Genomic DNA, 22,520 nt, shown 5'->3' with positions numbered 1-22,520 from the left:
TTCTTTTTTTTGCATGTAACACCTCTTAGTTTCTAGTTTGCTGGAATGCTGCTTTTAGAGGCATACAGAGGGATTTCTGGAGTCTTTCTGCCTGCAGAGGACAAGGCCATGTATCATTCCTCATCTCTGAAGGCCTTGGGCTTTGGTGCTTTAGAGCTTGGCTTTAGTGAGTAGTTTCCTTTGACCCCAGGACCCAGCCTCTAGCTGAAACTCAGCCAGGGGAAGCCATGAAAAGAGAATTGGACATTTCCCCCTGGAGGCAGATACCTTCTGACACAGTAGAGCTGGACTCTAATCATTGAGCTGTGCTTTCAGTGAAAATGTTCTTGGGGTTTCAGAGAAGAAAAGAATAATCCTTGCCAAGTGGTAGAAGTTGGAGGAAGTTGGAAGGATTTTGTTTTCACAATTCCTCCTCTTTTCTCTCTTTGGCTCTTCCTCTCTCTATTTTATGGCTACTGAAAAATTACTTGGTTTCTTTCTTCTTGGATTTTATTTTTGAACAATTAGTAATAAATGTGTCAAGTGTTAATGATAACTTCAAGCTAAGAGTAGTATATTCTGCTCGTGTTTGGCTAAAATCTAGTGGATTTCCTGCTGCTTTGTTTGGTCTTACCTTATTAAAGCACTTGGGATGGTTACCCATACAGGCCCATCTCCTGATGTTTATGCTCATATAGAAGGTACGGGACAAAGTTTGAGTGTCATGTTACACTGTTGTCCATCTTTTAATGAAATCTTAGGACAGATGTGTTCTTGGCTGCTTGGTGTGTGACCACATAGTGCGATTTCAGCCATATGCATTGTACAGGCCCTTCATGGCTTGAGACCCCCTTGCCTCCTTACATCCCCTCCAACGTGGCCCTGCCTTCCTGTGGGGATTTCCTCAAGGGAGACGTGGAAACCAAGAGTCCATAAAACTCTCATGGTGAAAAATTCCCGTGTAGGGTCTCTCTCAGATTACTTAATGTGTTTTGCTTCTTTAATGCTGTTCAGATGATAATCAATTAAAGATGTACCATTTACTGGACACTTACTGGGCTCCAGGCACTGTGTTAGGAACTTCACCCATCCATTTTAATTTCATTTCTCCATCTGAAATATCTAAGTATTACTATCTCTGTTCTGGTGAATGAGTGACCTGGGACTTGGAGAGGTGTGTGTAAACTTCCTCAAGGAAGTAGGAAGTGGTCCAGGATGCAAAAACAGTTAAGTCCTGCTATTGGTGTCAAGCATTTGAGCTAGCATCTTTTGCTGCTTTTTGGTCACATCTACATATGCCTCTCAAAATACTCCAGGAGAGGTAGAACGTGGGAGCTGCCAAGTGATTTATCATAGGATCCAGAGAAGGCTGCTTGAAGGCAATGTTCCTTGAAATAACAGGCTCCTGGTTCCTTTAAGTAAGTTTCTATTTAATTGGAAGGGTCTTATTCATGTCTTATTCAGAATAAGCATTTTGAATAGGTAAGTGTCCTACCTAGAGATAGATTCTGTTCCAGGGTTCTCTAGGGACCTTGCTCTCTGATCAGGCAATAATGAGTTTCTACCTGTGGGCAGTTACCATCAGGGCTCCTGCTGAGCTGGAGCTCAAGCAAGACCATGTTTGACTCTTGAGCATTACTCATTGCTTTAGATGAATTACAACCTTTAATCCTCACAACGGCCCTTTTTCTGGGCATTACTACCTAGGAAGAAACTGAGGCACACCGAGGCCAAACAACTAAAAAATGACAGAACCAGGAACGATCACCTCACTTTAAACCACTGTGCTGTTGCTTCCCTTAAATGCAGTGTTCGGTGTCATAAATCCTAATGCATCTCAGCCTCAAATGTGGATTTACCTGGCTCCACTTTCTATCTATTTAGAAAGGTGCCCCTGCCCTGAGGAGGGCTCAGAACAGAGGCCGGCAGCTGGCACTGGGTGGCCTGTGGGTTTGAGTTATGCCTTGGAGGCACAGATACTTAGTTAGGTCTTAGATTGTTCATCTTTAAAACTGGATAATGGTTCTTGTCCTCTTTCTACCTTCTAGGGAAATTTTTTTGAGGGGAGAAGGAGACTTCAGGAGATGAAGGGAGATTAATTAGATTTGTATTTGACATCCAGCACACCTCTAAAAGGGATTTGTATATTTGTGGCTTTTTAGCCAGGTTTGTAATTATGGTATTATGAGGATTTGTATATTATATGGAACTTCTGAACCTTTAAAAATAGGGCAAGGAGAAAAGTAAATTTGTTTGCTGGAGATAAATTGAACATAATGGGCCCATTATGGGAATACATTTCTATATTTTCAAGTCTAAGTAGAAAAAAAAAAAGCTCTTCATATATAAATATAACCCAATAAAAATAAATCTGCAAAGTGGTTAAAACATGATAATGGAGACTATTTTTACCATAGAAGTGGCCCATCTGGACAAATATGTCCCCTTTGTTTTTATTCTTATTCAAATAGTCTTTTCCTCAGTTCTCATATAAGTCAGGCACAAACCCCCATGTCTCTCGAAGTCCTATTTTTGCCTTTGTTATACTAGTTTTGAGCTGCTTGCTTCAGTTCCTTCGGCTGTAGGTCATAAATAATACGTGACATTGTATACGATAAATCTTCATTCATGTGATTACAAGATTTACTGTTGTGTTTTCAGATGGAATGGGATGATTGAGAAGGTGGAAAATAAAAAGCAACACTGTATTACATGGTGTGCCTTTGGTCACAAATAACAAACTCACTTGAGCTAGCTTAAGTTAAAAAAAAAAAAGATTTATAATAAGGATACAGGTGTGTCTTAGGAACTAAAGGCAAGGACGAAGTGGCCCTCAGGAATGAATAGGAACCAGAGAGGAGGAAGGGACCTCTCTAATCAGTGTTCACAGCAAGCACACGTGTGACACAAATGTCACTAAAGGAGGAAAGAGAAGGTGACAGAAGGAAAGTAGAAATCTATACAGTGTGTTACTTTACACTCCAGCATGAGATTAAAAAGCAGCTCCACTGTGTTCTTTGGAAAAATACTTCATGCTCATTATATGAAATTCAAACATTATAAGAAAAGCAAAAATTTTTTAAATTTGGATAGTCAGGGGCAACCATAACTATTTTAACAAACATCCTTCTAGACATGTATAAGGACATCCAGCAACAGATGTGTACATGCAGAAATGGTATCATAACTTTGCATGGTCTTTTACCTGTTTTATTCACAGGTAAAACAGGTCGTTTACCTGTTTTATTCATTTACCTGTTTTAGTCACTGGTATGATATTCTCAGTAAATATTAATAAAAAACTTGTTTATTTGACCTCATCTATTTGTGGACCTTTAGGATATTTACTCCCCACTCCCTGCCCCCAATTATTATAAACATGCTATGTATATCCATTTTTCCACTTTCACAATAATCTACTTTGAGTAAATTCTTAAAGAAGGATTGCTGTATCACAGTGGTGTGCTATTTTACATGCTGACATAGTTGCCAAAGCAGCTACATCATGAGCTAGGTCCATAACAACAGCTACTGTCAGTCTTGGGCATTGTTACCAACCTGACAGGTAAAAAATAAGAGCTAGGTTTTCTAAAGTTGTATTTTTCCATTGTTAGTATAGTTGAGTATCTTTTCATATGTGTATTACTATTCTATTCTCGTGGGAAGTTCATTAATTTGCTTTGTCCGTTTTGAGGTGGAGTATTAATTTCCTTACTTTTAAGACATTTTTGCATAAGGATAGCAACCTTTCATATGTGTCTTGTATGAATATTCTACTTAGCTTCTTATTTTATCTTTTGACCAAAGTATCTAGATTTGTTTGTTCGGTTTTTTTTTTTTTGATTTGTTTTTGCCTTTCATGTATTTGAGATTTAAAAAATGTTGTCAGCCAAATGTTTCAGTCCTTGAGTTTCACATTTTGATGTCATGTTTAAAAAGGCCTTTCCTGTTTCTGTATTATAAAACTATTCATCTGTATATTTTTCTAGTACTCACTTGATTCTGAGTTTATTCTCTTTAGAGAGAAAGTGCTAGATTTTCCCCTCCTCCTAAATAGCTAACCATCATCATTTATTAACTAGTCTCACATACCTACCCAGATTAGATCACATGTACTTGGTCTGTTTCTTATGAATACTTGGTTCTATAGCTGCGTGTTTATCGTTTCATTGGTTCATATATATGGTGTTAGTCAGACCATTGTTTAGTTGTGGCTGGCCCATTTTGTTTGCTTCTACAATTATGGTGCTTCTCTGCTCCAAACTGGGTTTTCATGAGTAAGCTGCTAAATGCTTAGTTATCAGTGCCTCAGAAAGCTGTGAACGAGATGGGAACAGTTGAAACAAGAAGGGACCGCTTCACAGATGGGTTACAGCAACTAAGGAGGAAAAAAGTGAATAAGACAAGAGCTCATGGATGCTGATTTTTTTTTTTTTTTTTTTTTTTTTGTGGTACGCGGGCCTCTCACTGTTGTGGCCTCTCCCATTGCGGAGCGCAGGCTCCGGACGCGCAGGCTCAGCGGCCATGGCTCACGGGCCCAGCCGCTCTGCGGCATGTGGGATCTTCCCGGACCGGGGCACGAACCCGTGTCCCCTGCATCGGCAGGCAGATTCTCAACCACTGCGCCACCAGGGAAGCCCAGATGCTGATTTTTAAAAAGAATCAGAGTGCAGTACCAATGATTTTTGTTTTAAATATAGGTGGGGGCAGGAAGGAGGATGTATATATTTCAGCTTTGTTTAAATTCAAAGCCTTTAAGCATTCCTATCACAGGGAAGAGAATAATGTGGTTTTGCTTCAACTGTAACATAATTTTGGTTTTCAAAATAAGTGTCTTGGGACCTCAATTCCCTGTTGGTGAAGAAAATTCCCAGCCCATGTGTTGCAGCGGAAATTCATTGTTTCCTGAGTTATTTCCTTTCACACTTAGTGTGAGGGAAATGACCAAATGTATAGATTGACATTTTTCTTTTTTTGAAAACTGATGTCTATAACATTACTTGAGTCTGATGATTTTTATTGTTTTAGGTATCGCTGCCGAAGTCTCCTCAGATGCTTCAGGGTATCTTCAGGGAAATCGACTCTACATAAACTGAGAATTTAGGTGAGTCCTTTAAAAAAATATTTTATTATCCATTGGTCACCCTCTTGCATTGGTAAAGTTTTACAGAGCGTTAAAACATTGTCACTTCATACTGTCTTGTTTGATTTTTTTACCACAGTTCTGTGAGACAGGAGTGTAGCTCCCTGGTGTTATTACTTCCATTGCTGTGTGATTTTTTTTCCACCTGGTAGTTTGTTGCGGGGGGACGGGAGGGCCTAAAGAGGGGATGAGTAGCTGTTTTTTTACCTTATTGCGTGAATTCTCATTCATTCCATACGTATGCCTCATAATTTTGGGGGTAGGGAGGGAAGTGCTAGATGAGGAATTAATGTAGAAACTTCCAGTAATCTTTGTCCTAAAACCATTTGGTAGTTCCTGGAGCTCTCCAGAGATGATACACAATTGCTAAAGCGTGAGATGAAGTAAACTTTGGTTACAGATTATTGGCTTTCCCCATCTGCTTGTCGTGGTTGTGGCTGCCTGCACCCAAGTAGTGTGTATGAAGTGCCCTGGGCAGAGACAAAAGACTCTCTTCTGCAGGTCTTGGCTGTGCCTCAGTTGAAGTCTGACAGGTTAAAAAGAATTGGTTCATGCTCCTACCCTCCAAAACCGTATCATGGCACATCAGACGTATCAGTTCTGTTCTTGACCAGCTGTGCAAGTGGGGACAGGTTAATCTCTGCTAGTCTCCAAGTCCTTATCTGTAAAATGTAAGAGGTTGGCCCAAGCCATATCATTCCCACACTTTTAGGTTTTGTGGAATAGAGATAAAAAATTTAGGACCAGTTTTTACTAGATTTTTTGGGCTGTACGTAAACAAAGTTGGTAATTGTTGAAGCTGGATAGTGCATGAGCGTCCTCTATTTATTTATATGGTAATCTCTCTATTTTGTGTTTAGGATTTTTCATAAAGATTTTTTTTAAAAAGGTTGGCCAAAAAGTTCGTTCCGGTTTTTCTGTAACATCTCCCCCCCCCCCCCCCCCCCCCCCCCCCGGAACGCGGGCCTCTCACTGCTGTGGCCTCTCCCGTTGCGGAGCACAGGCTCCGGACGCGCAGGCCCAGCGGCCATGGCTCACGGGCCCAGCCGCTCCACGGCATGTGGGATCTTCCCGGACCTGGGCACGAACCCGTGTTCCCTGCATCGGCAGGCGGGCTCTCAACCACTGCGCCACCAGGGAAGCCCTTTCTGTAACATCTTACAGAAAAACCGGAACGAACTTTTTGGCCAACCTAATAACTACCATGTACGAACCTCATTTCATGAAAGAAGAAATATTTTAATACTAAAAATGTAAGAATGTCGTGAATTTGTCTTTCGATTGTATGTGTTTAGCATTGTGAAAAACTCTTCATTTCCTTCCTCTTTCTTGTTGCTCTGGTGACCAATGACTGTTAGCCATGAACTAGCGCTGGCCTGGGGACTGGTGTTTTAGAAATATTGGGGTGCATGACTGATAAGGGCTCCTCTACCTCTAAAACTGTGTCATGCCTCTGAAGCAGGAAAGAAATATACTCTAGTTATACATCGGTTATTTCCAGAAAATACTGTGACAGCCGGCATGGTTGAACACAGGGAGGTCAGAGGTCAAACAAAAGACAAGGGATTGTTATGCTGGAAAACCCAAATAAAAATGGCTCATCCATGTGAACGTTAAATTTAGCTGTGAGCCACCTTGCAGTCGGTGTAAAAATGAAACTTGACAGTGTGTTGAGCTGTCTGATAAAAACATACGGAATCGTCCCTTCATACCACTGTGGGCAGCCTCTGGCCAGGTGGTGTTTGACAGAGTAGTGACTGTCTGCCATGTGGGGATGCTGAGAGCTAGGGGTGAGGAGGGCTGAATGTCTAACTCTGGATGCAATGGCAAATGCCAAGTGTGAGGAGTGCAAAGATGGGTAGGGGTCAAGTACATGGTCAAGAGTTATGAGCTGAGGACAATGGGATCAGATATATACAGGATAGGAAAGAGTAATGGAGCTGTCCTGCCCTGGAATCTTCTGGGTGTCTTGGCATGGACGTTGTCTTTTGAGGATCTGCAGACAGCACTAGGTGGGCCAGTTGAGCTAAAGGGCCTAGGCACAGTGGACAGGAAACACGTCAGATGTATACCTTGCCCATAGATTTCAGATCCAAAAACATCGTACCAAGTGTATTCTTATGCCATGGGTCTATAGAGAATGGATGAGTATGTTTCCTGGGTACTTCTCCTTGGAGTGTGGGGATGTGTTGGAGGGTTAAGATGGGTAGAGGACAGAGGCAATAATGGACTGAATTATTAGGACAGTGAAATAACGTGAGGAAGGAGGAGCAACAAACAGTTCCACATAGTTTAAGATGCCTGCGTAACCCTGACTGCTTCTAAAGTTCTGTGAAGTTAACCGTGGTCTTTGGTGGTTGCAACAAGGTGGTTCAGTCCTTTTGAACTCCTCCCTCAGTGATGTCTGGTTTTCCTGTGTGGTTTTTTTTTTTTTTTTTTTTTTGGTGGTACGTGGGCCTCTCACTGTTGTGGCCTCTCCCGTTGCGGAGCGCAGGCTCCGGACGTGCAGGCTCAGCGGCCATGGCTCACGGGCCCAGCCGCTCCGCGGCATGTGGGATCTTCCCGGACCGGGGCACGAACCCGTGTCCCCTACATTGGCAGGGGGATTCTCAACCACTGCGCCACCAGGGAAGCCCCTTCCTGTGTTTTAACATTCCTATTTCTGGGAAGCTTAAATGAAATTTGACAGACTTACCTGTTGTTTTCCCTTCTGTCAACCCAACACTTTTTTTAAAAACACAATTTCATGTTGTATTCCCAAACTATAATTTTCTCTTTACTCATATTTCCATGTATTTTTTTAAACATCTTTATTGGAGTATAATTGCTTTACATTGTTGTGTTAGTTTCTGCTGTATAACAAAGTAAATCAGCTATACATATACATATGTTCCCATATCTCTTCCCTCTTGCATCTCCCTCCCTCCCACCCTCCCTGTCCCACCCCTCTAGGTGGTCACAAAGCATCGAGCTGATCTCCCTGTGTTATGTGGCCGCTTCCCACTATCTATCTGTTTTATATCTGGTAGTGTATATATGTCCATTCCAGTCTCTCACTTCGTCCCAGCTTACCCTTCCCCCTCCCTGTGACCTCAAGTCCATTCTCTAGTAGGTCTGCATCTTTATTCCTGTCCTGCCCCTAGGTTCTTCAGAACCATTTTTTTTTAAGGTTCCATATATATGTGTTAGCATACGGTATTTGTGTTTCTCTTTCTGACTTACTTCACTCTGTGTGACAGATTCTAGGTCCATCCACCTCATTACAAATAACTCAGTTTCATTTATTTTTATGGCTGAGTAATATTCCATTGTATATATGTGCCACATCTTCTTTATCCATTCATCTGTCGATGGACATTTAGGTTGCTTCCATTTCCTGGCTATTGTAAATAGTGCTGCAATGAGCATTGTGGTACATGACTCTTTTTGAATTATGGTTTTCTCAGGGTACGTGCCCAGTAGTGGGATTGCTGGGTCGTATGGTAGTTCTATTTTTAGTTTTTTAAGCAACCTCCATACTGTTCTCCATAGTGGCTGTATCAATTTACATTCCCACCAACAGAGCAAGAGGGTTCCCTTTTCTCCACACCCTCTCCAGCATTTACTGTTTTTTGTTGATGGCCATTCTGACTGGTGTGAGGTGATACCTCATTGTAGTTTTGATTTGCATTTCTCTAATGATTAGTGATATTCAGCATCCATTCATGTGTTTGTTGGCAGTCTGTATATCTTCTTTGGAGAAATGTTTATTTAGGTCTTCTGCCCACTTTTGGATTGGGTTGTTTGTTTTTTTTGATATTGAGCTGCATGAACTGCTTGCATATTTTGGAGATTAACCCTTTGTCATTTGCTTCATTTGCAAATATCTTTTCTCATTCAGAGGGTTGTCTTTTCGTCTTATTTATGGTTGCCTTTGCTGCCAACACTTGGTTTATTGCCTGATTTGTATGCTTCAATTGGGTTGTTTCCACCCTAGGGATATTTATTTCACTGCCTTTTTGTTTGTTTGTTTTTGGAAAAGCTATATCAAACAACAGTGATGACAACAACAGAAACATTTATCTTAAATGTATATAGGAATATAAGAGATGATCTGAAATGTTGACGTTTCTGCCTAAAGTCATGAATAAATGCTCAAGGAACTTTTATTTTGACATAAACTAGAGGAAGTAGAATTGCTTTAAGGGATCTGGGCCAGTCCAAGTCTGAATAAAATTTAAAGAAATGAACAATGTAATCAATCAGTCACATTCTGAGCCTCTCAGAAGGCCAGGCCATACTGGGTGAGATGTTCTAGGGATGAGCAATTAAGAATGTGAGACAGCCATGCTTCTCAGGAATAAACATGATGCTTTAAAGCATTGCAAGCATGTGAGGGAGATGAGAGAGATTGATGGAGAGTAGATGGAGGGGAGCCTATGATAAATGATTTGTTTAGTGTTTAACTTAATGACTGATGGTATATTCCAGATTTGGTCATAGATGCAATAATCTGAACTTATCTCCATTTTCCCTGCAGGCTGGTAAGAAAAATATTTTAAAACCGATTTTAAATGAAAAACATTATTTTTGGCCTCTGGGAATTTTTAGTTCCCAGTGTTATTTAGGGAGGGTATTGAATCTGTAAAATTCAAGGCAAGATCTACTTAGCTATTTGTTACTCTGTATCTGTAATTTAAATGCTATATGATGTCAGAAAAGATATGTTGTTCCTGTGCTTGCTTTTCTTCATTAAAAATGTAATCTGTTATGCACTTTTGTCTTCCTGCCATCCTCCATTAGCTGGATTCCCTAGGTTACTCTGCTTGTCTACTGTAGGCATTGCCACTTGCCACCCCCTGTGGGCTCCCTGAGTGGCTGGGAGTCGTAATTAGCATCATCTCACTGATCAGGATTTCCAGACATGTGCTGGGCTCCTTTCTCTGTGGCCTGTACTCAGTAAATGTTTCAGAACAACAACACTAACCATTTCCAGATTGTTTTTTGTAATTAAATTTAATCCATGGGTGTTGTAGAATGTGCTGTTTGTTAAGCTTTTTGGCTAATTATGCTCATCAGTTAATTTCTTTCAAAGTTAAAAAGCCCTCCTGGAGGACTCAAGATTTGAGCCTTTGCTGTGTAAGAATTGATTGGATTGCATGGACTCAAAGGCTCTGGAATACTTGTGCCTATAGAACATGTGTCTTGAAAAATGACTCTTTTTTTTTTTTTTTTTTAACTGTGAAGCCCCATATTCTGAAGATCTAAAATGACCATCGAAGCCTTTCTATTCCGTTTACAACAAGCTGTCCAGAATTGGACAGATTTCCAGAACTGTAAAATGACTTGTGCACTTGTAGAGTTTAAACATGACTTTACTAAGATTAAAATAAAGTAAACACACTGTGAGGCCAGCTGCAATCTTCTCCACACACCACTATCAGGCCCAGTAGAAGCTGAGAAAAATCCTACTGCTGTGATCTAAACAATGGCCTTATAGAGGATCTTTCATTAACCAAAAAAAAAAAAAATTAAGTAATGCATGCAAATGGCTAAAAATAGAAAATGCTACAGAAAAGCTTCTAATGGAAAGGAACAAGTATCTTACACTCTCTCTTCCTTCCTTTACTAGCCTTACTTCTTAGAAGCAACCACTTTTTTCCCCTGTGGATCATTTCTGCTGCCTTTTTGGTGTTTTCCACATGTATAAATATTATGCTTACAGCACCATTTCTCCCTTTATCAGTTTTAAAAGCAGTTCTTTGGTGTCTTGTGATCGCCATTAGCTCTCTGACCATCCCCATCTCCCTTCCTTCCTACGTGTGATTCATGCTTTTAATCCTCTCTCTGTACCCTCGGATGACACATGCAGCCTCTTCTATTCTTATTCTGTCTCCTAGAGGCACTATTTCTTGTCTACCATCCTCCCCCACCCAACATTTCCATTTTGGGCAGCTGTACCTTTGAATTTTATATGCTCGGAGTTGGTAATAATTCTGTTCTCTTCTTTAATCCCAGTAAGGGCTTCCATGATTTACCTGTAACTCAATTCCGAATGTTAAAACCAAGAAGCAGCCTTTACTCTGTTATAATTAGGTGGCTTTGGTTCCCATGGCAGCCAGATTATGTGGTGGGGTTATATTCCTTCCTCTCTAAGCCTGACGTCTTCATACCTAGACCCCTCCATGGAGCATGTGTGAGTGGGTTCTCCCTTTCACACGGCACCAGCTGTCTTGAATGCAGCCTCAAGTTTCTTTCCTAGACCCTGCCTTCCCATCCCTCCTGGGAACCCACTTTATTTTTGGAGATCTCACTCACACAGACCCCCACTCTTCAGCAAGAACAGATCTCTCTGTGTGCCGCCTGCCTCTAAGCTGGTGCTCACGGCCAGGAGAAGTTTGTTACTGCTGTTGGAAAAGTAGTTTCAGGCCCTGGTGTCTCTGAAGGGGCAGTAGCCTGGGCTTTGTCATTAGCCACCATCTAAAGAGGACCTGAAGTGTTAGGCACCTCGGTACTAGAGGCCTGGTGTCTGTGGAAATCCTCACACTAGCCCCATGGAACAGATGTTCCCCTTGACATTTCGTAGACCATGAAGTTGAGACTGTGAATGCAAGACCTCCGAGGTCTCCACTGGGAAGTGCGTCTTAGGTCCTGGCACAGGCTGGGGGCATGGTGCCAGCTGTAGTTTTATAGGTTAGAAAAGACTTGTCTCTGTGATGTCTTGCATGCTTTCTTCAACAAACCTCTGTCTTCCCTCCAGAAAATCTTGCTGCTTTAGGAAGATCAGCTCTGCTTTACTTTCCAGCCTCACCCTTGTGGGTGCATTGTGTGGCCAGGGGCTCCTTATACAGAATAACTGGAAATGGGAATGCGCTTCCCTACTTAATGTTCTTTTTGTGAATCTGGAGTGAGAAAAGAGGGCTTCATACTCAATCCTGCTGGTAAACTGGAAGTGTGCTTTGTCAACAGTGGTTGTTGATCTAAGGGTTTTCTTAGAGCCTCAAGTATATGTCTGTGAGTCAGGTGCACTTGATCGTCTTAGTATAAGGTATGCTTTGGTAGTTATTTTAGAAAGATTGGAGAGACAATCAAGTTGTACTTTGAACCCACTTAATTTTCTCTCAGAATGCCATGGTCTTCATAAATCTCCTGGTATAACTGTATTTAGTGAATGACTATTATCATAGTGACCAGATGGAAGACAGCTGGGTCCCTCACACAGTGTTGGCATTCTCCCTGCTCTGGGCTGCTTGCTTTCCTCACTAAGCAGACCCCTGGTGAAGCCTTATCAGTGGAACCAGCAGTCTTTCTACCGTCAACCCCGGAGCTGGTCGTCTGCTTTCTATGTCATAGCCCATTGAGGTGTCGGTGGCTGTGGATGGAGTTCCTCCCTGTTCCCTCTGTTAGGTCAAGGTGATGGCATTGACATGGGCTACTCAGTGCAGGCTTATTCTCCAAACATCTTGACCTATTGTATTTATGCCCCCAAATAAGTATTGAACGAAAGGGAAGTCTTGGGGCTTCCCTGGTGGTGCAGTGGTTGGGAGTCCGCCTGCCGGTGCAGGGGACGCGGGTTCGTGCCCCGGTCCGGGAGGATCCCACGTGCCGCGGAGCGGCTGGGCTCGTGGGCCATGGCCACTGGGCCTGCGGCTTCCGGAGCCTGTGCTCTGCAACGGGAGAGGCCACAACAGTGAGAGGCCCGCATACCGCAAAAAAAAAAAAAAAAGAAAGAGATGTCTTTGGAGCTGTGCCTCATTTATTTATAGAGGAGATATCTGAGCTTAGTGAAATCGAGACTGAATGGATGGGGGTCAGAATTTACCTTGTTGCAGTGGTGACCAAAGGTGAATTTCCACGTTTAAATTAGATAGTGATATGCAGTCCAAGATTACCCTACCACCATCTTGCAGTGATTAACTCTGACTTGGCAATGTGTTGTTTTTCTATCGATTGATTGATTGTCAGGGTAGGAAAGAGTGCTGAGCAGAATTGTAATCAGTATGAGACAATTTTGGTTCCATCAGACAAAGATCACTGATCTTCACAGTTGTATAGTCAAATGATACTTGGGCAAAAGTGTTTTTTGGGGAAAAAAGTCTGCTGGGACAATTTAAATCTTGGTCAAAGTTTTATTCCATGCCTAGAAATGTAGTTTCTAGAAGACTGGGATTAGAACCCACCCCTTCATCAAGAGAAGGAAATAAGTGACATTTAAGAAGTCTTTTTTACTACCTGATCCTAAACATTCCCCAAGTATGTTATATCATTCTTCCGTTTGTTTACCTCTGAGGAGTAAAGAATGACTCAATCTCCATTGCAGGAGAACTTTCGGCTCCAGGCATCTGGGTCACACAGGATTCTCGGTTCCTATTGCTGTCCCTTTGGGCAGTTTAACGCAGGCCTGGGGGACAAGCTGTGTGGAGCGAGGCCCTTGTCCTCTCTGGTGGCCACTGTTCACAGAAACTTGCATTCAGAGGAAACGCTTTCAATACTCTGAACTAGGAAGGCCAGAAATAAAAATTGGCCCTGGAGCATATAATGACATTGTCATGTTTGGGCTGCAAGTTTCTGGGAGGAACGAAATGAAGAGGCATCTGTGACAAATGTGCAGGAAAAGAGAGTCAGTTCAGAGAAAGAAGTAGCTGTCTCTCATAGGGTAGAGTAGGCTTCCAAAAGAAAGGAGAATTTATTTCTGGGTTAATTGATGTACGTTTTGCTGTGCATAGTGGAAAAGACTATAAACTGTGGTGGGTTAAACAAGATAGAAATTTATTTTCTCTCACCTAGAATGAAAGTCTGAGGTGGGCCAGGCAGCTCACAGAGCTTGGGTTCCTTCCAGGATGAGTAAAATTTGACGACTTAAGGTGGGGGCCAGCTTTGCACTCAGCATTCAAGGCAAAAATCCTACATAGGCTAACTAGCTCTAGAACATCCATTGGGAAGATGCCACCTTAGACGCCAGAATCCTAGTGCCCAGTCAGTCCAGCACAGCTCACAGGCTTTTCTCCCAGTATTGGAAGAACTTGCAGCTAAGTAGTTGGCTCCTGTGTTTAAGGGCGTGTTGTAAACAATAGAATCGCTCTCAGCATCCAGATAGGACCCCAAGAGGCCCAGGGAACTGTAAATTCTTAACATCCCTCCTCCGCCGGTCATTCTGGGGCTTGTGTGCTCACTGAGAGGAATGGGAATGGAATTGCCTGCCAGATTGATTTACTCCTACCTTTTTATTAGGGAAACTTCCAAACCTATCCAAAAGTGAAGAGAACTGTAGAGTGAACTATGCGCCCATCACTCTCGTTCAATGATGATTCATTCTTATCTGGTCTTACATGACGTATACCTTTCTGTCTCTCACCAATTACTTGGAAGCACGTCTTTGCTACTTTGTATTTTTCCTGTCAGTATTTCAGTATCTGTCCCTAAAAGATAGGACTTAAAAACAAATCTACGAAACTATATCACACCAAAAACATGAAAATTACCAATATTTCCTTAATATCATTAAATATCAAATTAATGTTTAAATTGCCTCAACTGTCTTTTTTTTTTTGATTTCTTTGAATCAGGATCCAAATAAGGTTTATACATTACGATTGACTGACATGTTTCTAATCCCCTTTTAATCTATAGGTTACCCTTCCATCTCCCCGCCCCCCCCGCCCCCCCCCCCCCGCCCGTGCTCCACCCCTTGTGATTTATTTAAGAAACTGTGTTGTTTGTCCTTGACAGCAGAGATTGTCCAGTGGGCATGATCCTTTTCTGCCTTCATTTGGCACCATCTAGAGACAATTCTTGATGTCACAGCTGAGGGGCGCTACTAACATCTAGCGGGTAGAGGGCAAGGATGCTGCTAAATAACCTACAGTACACAGGACAGCCCCTCACAACAAAGGATTGTCTGGCTCAAAATGTCATTAGTGCTGAGGTTGAGAAAAACTATGCTGTAAAATTTCTGCAGTCTGGAGTTTGCTGATTGCTTCCTCATGTTGCCATTTAACATGTTCCTCTGTTCTCCGTGTTTTCTGTAATTTGTTACATCTCGAGTTTTGGTCAGCTTCATATATGGGCTTTTTTTTGTTTGGCAAGACTATACCATAGGTAGGCTGTGTATTTTCATTGAGATACGTAGTAAATGGTGGTCTCTTTTTGGGATACCGTTGATCATTGATTACTATTGCCTGTGTCTTTTAATTCATGCAAAACAGTGATATGCCAATTCTATCATTCCTCCTTTGTTTATAGATGAGAATACATTATAAAAAGAAATTTAGGGAATTCCCTGGCGGTCTAGTGGTTAAGACTTGGCACTTTCACTGCCAGGACCCAGATTCAGTCCCTGCCCAGGGAACTAAGATGCCGTAAGCAGTGTGGCTTGGCCAAAAAAATAGGTAGGTAGGTAGGTAGATAGATAGATAGATAGATAGAAATTTAATCACAACTATTTGTTTACTCTGACATTCACGTAGGAATGTCAGGATAAATGCTTGATACTTTGCCTTTATTTTCAAAACAATGAGTTCTCTAGCAGCAGCATCTAAAAGTGAACAGAGGGTTTTTTTTCTTGGCTTGTTTTTTTTTCTGTTTTTAGTATAAATGTACCTGATGTGTTTCAATTTAATATTCTTACTGATACTCAACTTGTCCCATATTTGACCAGCGGAAACTAATTACCAAGTCCTTTTGACATAACTTGTACTTTTGTATTTTTGTGTTCTTTCTGGTATGACAAAAATGTTACTGGTTTGTCTTAGCTATTTTGTACTCCAGACTTGGATGCACTACTTCTCTAAGGAGCCCTGGTTCCTTAAGTATTTAGAAGGTACAGTGTAGAAACTAGGAATACTTATTACTACTGGATTTATTGTTATTCCTGGATCCATTCAGTGCTGAACTAGGGAACAGGTATGGATGAGAGAGTGTGTGTGTGTGTGTGTGTGTGTGTGTGTGTGTGTGTACAGAGATAAAACTCATTAATTCTTACTAATACATCCAAGTGAAATTCAGGTATACAGGTTTTTTACTTAGCTTTATCAACTTTATATCTATATTCTTTCATCCACCCAGATTTTCAGTTCACTAATAGTGCTATGTTTTTTCATCTGCTTTACCTCATGCTACATACACAACAGAGTGTTTTAAAGACATTTAGAATAGCTCTTCTCTGTCATTGTGCCAGCAACTGGATACATAGTTAGGTTCATTGGTTTCATTTTAGTTTTTGCTTTTAAGAAGTTCCTTTTTCAATTTCAATTTAGATAATTTTGCACAACACAGTCAGGGTTTCCAAGTCTCATCCATAACATAAGGTTATATATTCAGAGGTGTTTGCTCTTGCCTCAGTCCCCTTTCCATCCTATTTCCGTCCCTCACCATATGTAGTAATTGAAAAAGATAGGGTTTCTCCTTGCACCCTTCAAAAAAAGATATATCATCAAATGGTTGCATGTTTTCATATTTATATCTCACCCCCTTTTGAGGTAAATGATAGTATGCAACGCACATTTCCTCCACCTTGTTTTTTTCGTTTAATCTATCCTGGCTCTTGTTCTGTGGTGGTCATAGTGATGAAATTCACCCGTTGGCACAGCTGCCCATCCTTCATTGTGTGGATGGGGTTGAACTTATTCACCCTACCTTACTGGTGGACATTGGGGTATTTCTTATCTTTTACTGTTACAAACAGTGCTGTGGAGAATACCTTTGGGTACTTTTTAAGTGATTTTTCTTTTTTAACCTCATGGAAGTTAAATGTGTATGATCTGACTCTTTTATGAAGAGAGAGAAAGGTGGCTAAAAGCTATTGGGGGGACTTCCCTGGCGGTCCAGTAGTTAAGACTTCGCCTTCCAATGCAGGGGGTGCGGGTTTGATCCCTGGTTGGGGAGCTAAGATCCCACATGCCTTGTGGCCAGAAAACCAAAAACATAAAACTAAAGCAATATTGTAACAAATTCAATAAAGACTTTAAAAATGGTCCACATCAAACAAAATAAATAAATAAAGTTTAAAAAAGCTATTGTGTGTGTGGGGGGGAATTCCCTAATGGTTCAGTGGTCAGGACTCGACACTTTCACCGCCCTGGCCTGGGTTCAGTCCCCGGTCGGCGAACTAAGATCCCACAAGCCATGTGGCATGGCCAAAAATTTAAAATTAAAAAAAAAGCTATTGGGATTGAATGGAGCTTTGGAGCAGACAAGGAAGGAAAGGGAGTTATGTTGGGGAGGAATGGAGAAGACCGTTTCAGTGGAGTAGAAGTTATGTCTTCAAATAAAAGAAAAGAAGGCTTAGGAAGGTCAGTTAAATCCAGGTTTCCATGACCTCCATTGTCAGGCCAAGAGCTATAGCTTCTACACCCCAGGTTAGGAGTTGGCAATCATTTATAGTAAAGGACTAGGCTGTAAATATTTTAGGCTACCATCTCTGTTGGAACTACTCAACTCTGCTGGTGGAGAGCAAAAAGCAGCCATAGACAATTCATCAATAAATGAGTGTTCCAATAAAACTAGATTTATGGACACTGAAATTTGAGTTTCACAATTTTCAGGTGTTGTGAAGTATAATTCATTTTTTGTTTTTAAATTTTTTTCAACCATTTAAAAACGTAAAAGCCATTCTTAGTTTGTGGGCCATAGTTTGCAAACCTTTGCTCTGGGCATTTGGGAGCCACAGGAAGTTCTCAAACACAGTAGGACCTGCTCGGAAGGATTATCGACAGTGGACTTAAAGAGGGCTTCGTCAGAGGGAAGGAACTCAGGTCTGGGAGGCTGTTGGTGGTCAAGTGAGAGTAGAAGTGGATTTCTTCTCCTTTTTTTCTTTGTAACCTGAGATTGGAGAATTACTGGGATGCGTGAATGCATTATATTATTTGGGAAGCATTATATTATTTGATATGAAATTATAGTTACTTTTAAAAGCTGTTCTCTATAATTTGTCACAGGTTATATACAAAGAGAGAGCCAAACCCATCATCCCGTATTATGTGGACTTGGGCAAAATTGCCTCATTCTTTGCCTCTTCTTCCTCCACCCACCCTCATCCCCCATCAAGAAACCCAACACTGAGCCCAATTCAGCAGTGAACCTTTTGTAACAGCTGTCTTGTACATCTTGTTTCCTACGACATTTGTAGGCTGACCATTGAGAAAACAGTATTTTGTTTGTGAGAGGAAAATCAAAGATGATATAAATGAAAAATGCATTTTCATATAATGGAAATTATCAGAGCAATTTTTAAAATGTCACTGCAGATTAAAGCAGACAAGAAGGAGCTGAATATATTAGAAAGTAGGTCAAGTTATCTCATGTTTATGAATGAGGTGAATTACAGTGTAGGTTTAGGTTTATAGAATGGTATGATACTATGGTGTATAAGAATTACCCCGGCCCAAGTGATATTATATCAAAATGTAATGAAAATTAAAAAAATGTAATGAAAATAAATTGAGTTTGTTTCTTTATCCCTCGTGGCTAAGTATTTTATACTTAATATTTTACGAATTCAATAAAGTAATAGAAGTGATGAGCTTCTTGTCATTGCTCACATTTCCTGTATTAGACACAGAATTGACTCTAGGGGGTTAAAGCTGAAGTAGGTTTAATCTAGGAGGTGAGTGTTTCCAGAATCCTTGGAATGTTTGGAGGAATCAGATGTAGGCTAAGCCTCCAGGATACACCCCACCCCACCTTCAGAATCATTATCTCCTGCCAGAATCTGGAAAGCTGCCCTGGCTGCTGCTGTGGGAAGGTCTTTAATGAGGGACACAGTAAGTACTGGGTGAGCAGTAAGTACTCAAATAAGCAGCTACTCCTGCTCTACTCCTTCTGTGAAAAGAAATGGCCTCTGGGGATGCCCACGCACTCTGCCTCTTTTCCCCACGACTCAGTTCCGAAGCACAGTCCCCCGTGAACCTGTCTGATTGACAGAGTCTATGGGACACTGGGCACCATAGCGGAAAAAGAGCCTGGATATTGTGTAATGTTCAGCTTTTCAGCCTTTCCATACTACAAAGTGAGCCAATCGCTGTATTTGCCACAGTTTCCAACTGCAGGAAATGCCTCTTCAGATGCATGTGCTACCACAATTAGGTGTTTAAAGAACAGAACATCAGAATTTCCCTTCCTTGCATACGTGCGGTACGTTTACATAGACTTGCATAGTGGTAATAGTAACCGGTGTTACTAGTGTTACACCAGTGTTTCTAGTTATTAGTATTATTCGTAGTATAAGTAGTGTTGCCGATGACCGAGAGAGGCAATATTTGCCATTTCATAAAGATTCTTTTTGTAGGTTGGAATTATTTTGAGTAATACTAGGAAAGGAACACCTGTGGTTCCACGGTGAAAAGCTCAGTGATGGTGGAGTCCTGGCCTAGAGGACAATATTTCATTTTCCTTATGAAGGAAGGTGGGTTAAGGTATTGTCCCGGTCATCCATTAGGTAAGCATTTGCTGCTCTAACCTGAATACAATAAGGTCAGTGATACAGGGTTTGTTTGCCATGGTTCTGCCACCTAGCTTCCTCACTACCAGATTCTTCTGTGAGTGTTTTTAAGTGGACACTCTCTTTTTCCTTCTGGATAGGAACAGTCATTCATAAGTGAGTAACTAGAAATGGTACATCAAAAAGAAGGTTACTGATTTTGAAGTTGGGCAGATACGGGTCCAAGTCCTATTTCCACCACTTACTAGATTTACAAATGGGGTGGGGGGGATTGACCTTTCTGTACCTATTTCTTCGGCTGTGTAGAATGGAGTTAATAGTACCCTCCTCGTAGTGTTTGAACAGATAGATACTGTTCAGCACAGGTCTGGCCCACAGCCAGCATTCTGTGATGGGCTGTGGCTGTTGGTGTGGTGGCATCACTGTCACCAGCAGTGACTGGAGGGTCCCCAGCTCTCTCTCCCGATGAACTGTCCCTCTGGTTAAGCTACTTGTATCTTTTCACGGCAGTAATTGTCTCACGTGTCCTGTGATCCTGGGTACCATGGATGTTGCTTCCTGTTTGTACTTTGTGGACCTCCTCCTGCCTTTCAAGTGCCCTTGGATTCCTCTTAGACTGTCTTTCCTCTCTGGGAAAGATCTCTATGAATGCTTAATAGGCACCAGAGCCATCCTGGGGTCACAGTGGCTTTTTATATGTCATCCAGACATCAAGAGCTCCTTATGAGGCTGGAGAGGCTGGCGGTGGCCTGCCCGCAACCCCCCTCCTTCTTAACCCTCCTTCTTAATTAGATTACTGGTTCCATTTCAGTGATGGTTTTGAGCTAAACTGGCCTTAATTCGGTTGCCTTTGTTTTCTTTCTCTTGACTCCACTTCTCCTTTGACTCCCAGCAGTACCTAAATTCAAGTGGGGGATCCTAGTTGGGACCATATTAGCCTCTATTTTAGCAAAGCCTCCAGACTGGCCATATCTTAGTAGAGTTTTAGAGGAAATATAAGGAATAATAAATGAAAGATAGATCATTCCACACCACTGTGTGTCACGAGAGTTTCTATAGATGTTCCTCATTTGGTTTTTGGTTGTTATTTGGTCTTTATTTCTTAGGGTTTATTTGACCCCTATGTGGAGCAGACTTGACTCCCCCGGCCCTTGCTTTTGTGTGTGGTGTGTATCTGTGTCTGTCTGTCCCTGGGCAGGCCCACTGCCCCACTGTTTTTGAGTTTACTATCAGCATAACACGGGCAGTGTGCCCCACACATTAGATACAGCGGCATTGAGTTACAGTGTGGCAGTGATAGAGGGAACTGCTTTGTACTTGACTATGAGCAAGTGTGTTGCCTTTCTTCCACTTTAATACCTAACCTTAAGGACCTTGACCTTGAGCTGCTCATTACTTTGTGCAGACCCTCTCTGACATTTTTAAGCTTTTGCCAAGGGTTTTAGTCCCATGCTTTAATACTTTTGTATATCTGAAGATGTGAATTTGTGTTAGATAGTAAGTTGGTCTACCCTCCCCCTATCTAAATGACTCATTCATTCATTCATTCAGTAAATATTCATTGACCATCTGCAAAGTGCTAGGCATTCTGCTGGATGTTGGGAGCAGTACTGCCAGCAGGGTGAAAATGGAAAATGTAATATAACTGGTGCAGAGGATTTAAGGTAGAGATGACAGGTAGATCCTTAATGTCTAGTAAGAGGCTTAGACTCTTCCCCGAAACAGGGGGAATCCATTAAAGGGTTTAAGCTGAGTGGGATCTTTAGGACGTGGAGTATGTATTCAGAAGCAGTAAGAATAGAAGCGGGGAGCCCAGTTAGGGCGCTTTTGCAGTCATTTGGGCAGGAGATGATGGTATCCTAGAGTAGGAGAAGAGGACAGACTTGAGAGATACTTAGGAGCTGAACTGGTCAGTTGTCAGGTGACTGGATATGAGAGCACAGGAGAGGGTCCTGTCAAGGGTGATCCTTTCATTTCTGACTTTGACACTTGGATGGTTGTTGGTGCCACTGAGATCAGGAACACAGAAAGCGGAGCAGGTTTGGGGGGTGTGGCAGGGGAGGGGTGATTTTTTGGGTAATAACATGAATTTGATATGCATCTGAAAGATCGTGGGGAAATGTGGTGTAGTCATGGAAGAGAAGGGAGGCCTGGCCTCTCTCTGCAGATCTGGTGAATGCAAGTCCTGAGGGCAGTTGAGATCCACCAGGCAAGGGTGTGGAGGAGGAGGAGGAGGAGGAGGAGGGAGGGGAACAGGGACGAGGAGAGAACTCAAGGACCAAGAGGTTTAAGCAAGGAAGAGAGCCTCCAGAGGAGACAGAGAAGGAGGAGGTCAGAGAGTCCGCTAGGGTATCCACTGGTGTCCAGTGCTGCGCAGATTGGCAGACTGGAATGGGAAGGCCTATGTTATCAGCAGGGAGGAGACGTGAAGAACCTTGGCCAGAACAGGTTCCAGTGGAGTGCTGGGCAGAAGCCAGATGAGGAAGAAGAAGATGAGGAATTAGAGGTCTGTCAGTGTAGAGAACCCTTGCAGGAACTGTGGCTGGTAGGGGAGGACAGAGGCAGTGCAGGAAGGGGCCTGGAGGGTTTGTGGGCTTGCAGCGGGGGGTTTTCTTTGCTTTAGAGGTGGAGGGAGAGTTAATAGAGAGGAATGCTCCTTTGGTACTTCCTTCCTTTTCACGCTTACTGCTTTGGTATATGCACCCTTTAAAAAAAATACTTTGTAATTTTTTGGAAACAGTCACAAACTTATAGAAACGTTTGAAAGTAAAGCACAAGGAATGGTTCCCTGAACCATTTGATTGTCAGTTGCTGACCTAATGCAGGGTCACCCCCAATTACTTTTATTTGAGCAGGTATTTCCTAGAAAAGGACATCCTAACCACAGTACAGTCATCAAAATTACTGCCATCTAATCCTCAGACGCCATTCAAGTTACACCAGATGTCCCATTCATGTTCTTTATAGCAAGAGGACCAAATT

The 22,520-nt window shown here is 42.0% G+C and overlaps 1 protein-coding gene across 7 annotated transcripts in view; it reads left to right on the top strand.

The window, feature by feature from the left end:
• Nucleotides 1-22,520, top strand: part of TLN2 (talin 2) — a 463,505-nt gene that overhangs the window by 184,006 nt on the left and 256,979 nt on the right. For all 7 annotated transcript variants that reach the window (XM_067029739.1, XM_059058563.2, XM_067029737.1 and 4 more), the window contains one exon: nucleotides 5,008-5,083. The gene's annotated coding sequence lies outside the window, so the exon portion shown is untranslated. The remainder of the gene's footprint in view (nucleotides 1-5,007; nucleotides 5,084-22,520) is intronic.

This window comes from Kogia breviceps, chromosome 3 (genome assembly GCF_026419965.1).
Source record: "Kogia breviceps isolate mKogBre1 chromosome 3, mKogBre1 haplotype 1, whole genome shotgun sequence".
NCBI lineage: Eukaryota > Metazoa > Chordata > Mammalia > Artiodactyla > Physeteridae > Kogia > Kogia breviceps.
The sequence above is the reverse complement of the archived record's forward strand: the minus strand, read 5'-3'. Positions and strand labels throughout refer to the sequence as shown.